Source organism: Bombus vosnesenskii, unplaced genomic scaffold (assembly GCF_011952255.1).
Source record: "Bombus vosnesenskii isolate JDL3184/JDL3185 unplaced genomic scaffold, Bvos_JDL3184-5_v1.1 scf7180000013355, whole genome shotgun sequence".
Taxonomy (NCBI): domain Eukaryota; kingdom Metazoa; phylum Arthropoda; class Insecta; order Hymenoptera; family Apidae; genus Bombus; species Bombus vosnesenskii.
In genome coordinates this window covers 771,786-774,826 of record NW_022882990.1, presented here as the reverse complement: position 1 = coordinate 774,826, position 3,041 = coordinate 771,786, and positions in this window count along the sequence as shown.

Sequence of the window (3,041 nt, the reverse complement as noted above, 5' to 3'; positions counted from 1 at the left end):
GTTTTTTAAGAAAAATGGTATAAACATATTTACCTCATATTTACGTCCCTAGCGTAAATTTTTTACGTTTACGATTAGGGTTAGACGTAGTTTGTAACAGGGTACTCGTTTAGATATTCTTTTAATACCTTTATATTTAATTATTTTTAGTTTAAACATCTACAATCATGTATCTATGAGATTTTTATTTCATCTAAATACTTGACTCTATATTACGATACATTATGTAAAACGCATTTTTAATATACATAGTTATTTTATATGTTCATTACAGTGCTTTTATCCTTTTTATAGTATCCTACAAATAAAAATATTTTTGTTTTCCAATAATATTCCATAATATATAGTAGTTTGTATATAATATATAGTAATTTCGTCATTCTTCAAATAAAAGATGCAAATAGAATAAAATATGCATGAAAAATAAAACTATTTTAAATTTTAAGAGATAAAAAAATATAAATATAGTTGTAGTTTTTATGCATCAAAAATATTTTTAATTGGACTTTCGAAAGGAAAAAAGATTGAAGATATGAAAATTAAAGTTATTTTAGATCTAAAAAGCTTTAGAAATATACATATATAATATATATATATATATAGTTATAATATTTGTGTACAATGTAATTGTAAATATATATATACACCTTTAAGTATCTGTAGATCATTTGTTAACATAATATTAACAACATAATAAAACACTGAAGTAAATTTTATTTATTAAAATATGTTTCGAATATTTTTGTAGAGATATATATTTATGTAATTCTATATAATTTTATTATCCTATTACAGTATACCCAATTTATTCGTATACACGCTATTATTTTCTTAATTAATGAAAATACGAAAAATTTGTTCATATAAAAGTTGCTTAACTTCAGGGGGGATATTTAATAAGATATTTCGATTTCTTTTTACATTCTTATTTAAAGAAATTTTAATACCAATGTAATTTTTGAAGCGAAGCTATACATTTTTATACACTATTTAATGCATTTTTTAATCTTTTATAAAAAGGTATTAAGGTATAACGATTAGTTTAAAAGATATTTTGACTTTAGTCTTCTAAAACTTATTGCATAAAAAACAAGAAAAAAATAAATATAAAAGTGCTGCATTGTCTTTATTCTTTTGTTCAGTCTCTAAATCGTACATTGTGGACAAACTAGTATAATTGTAAATTATATAAATCTGGTACAATCATTCGATTAATACGTTAATCGCATAAAATACATTAATGTGTACAAAGTAATGCAAATACCTAACGTCCACATTAATCTTGTTACAGAGTTATTTAGTAAAACATAATGGCACATATTTCATTCTTCATACGTACAGATCATAGCGTTACATTTATAACTTTATATTTACGTCTATAAATCATTATCAATATAAATTATGTATATCTAATTTATATCTAATTTAATTCTAATACACGTCCTTAAATAATTGATTTTATAATTATACATATGATATAAAAAAGAAAATATTTTTTGATATTTAAATACATGTATAGTACAAGTATTTTATTCAAGAATTGGTCAGATTAAAACATTTCAGTTTCTTTTCCCTTTTCCTACCTTTTAGTAAAAGTTTGAATACACAGTAATATAATAGAAATATTTTTATTATCGCAAAGTCGTATTTCTCATATATTTAATACATAGTATCCTAGTTTAATTAAACACGCGCAATTTCTACTGTTTCTTTTTTTGTACATTCTATTTATTTAACATTAACTATGGTTTCTTTAAATATTGTGTGATGTTTAATGAATAATTATTAATCCTTCGATAGGGTAATAGTAAAAATACAAATCTATATGCATCTATTATAACATGTATAATAGAAATATATGTATAAAATAAATAAATGTGCGGCTTCATTAATTGAATATTATATATTATTTCAGTACCTCTCTGTTATAAATAAAATTAAAAATGAAATTTTTATACTTTTAATATAACTTTTGAATCGTTGGATCCCTGAAGTTGAGACCTGCATTTTTGTATTCTAGGCGATAAATTTATATCTCGTAAACTAAAATTAAGCCCACAGTTAAGTGTGCAAGTAAGAAAACAACTTTACTTACATAAACTTATTTTAAAAAAAGAAAATCTTTTCAAGAAATGTTTTTAAGAATTATACTACGTTCATATTTTATCGCATTTCCGTGAGTATCGATGACTGCCTGCAGACGTCTCGGCATCATCTCGATTAATTTTTGTATTACTAAAATCGGAATCGTTTTCCACACTTCTACCACTTTCTTTATTTTTTATATTACAATTTTCTAATTGATCTTTTAATTCTCTCCATAAATATTCTATTGTATTCAGATCCGGTAATTGTGGTGTTTTCAATAATATTAGGACATTATAATGCTTTTGCTATAAATGATATATTGATGACATTTGTAATTTTCCAACCGATGGTTATAAATTTCGTTTTAAAATGCCCAGATATTTCATCTTCTCCACTGTTTCCTCTATAAATTCGATATTTCCTGTTCCATCTGTTGCCATGCAGTCCTGTATCATGATTAATCTGCGATTGTATTTAAAATAGTCGTATATGAATTTTATGGAACTGCGCATTCGATCGTCTCCATACTATTTCTTTACCGTCCACACCAAATGAATTAATTTTAATTTCGTCAGAAAAAATTAAATTTTTCCAGAAACTTTATAGAAATTTACATGTTTGGCAAATTGCAAACATTTTAGTTTACTTGCTTTGGAAATATAGGGCTTTCTTCGAGGTACTCGACCGTGGTACCCCTCTCTATGCAAAACTTGCCGAATTGTTCCCCTTGACAGGCTTGCTAAGTCTTAAAGAATCATCTATTGGTAATTTTGGCACATTAGTAGTGAGCTTAATTTTAATTTCTCGCGCTACATATCCTTCATCATACTCGGAAAGAATATTTTTTACTGCACCTTCATATCTAAATTTATTTATTATTTTATGTACAATAAAATGGATTCTACCATTAACTACTGATTTCCCACAGAGAACTTCCTTTACAATATAAATAT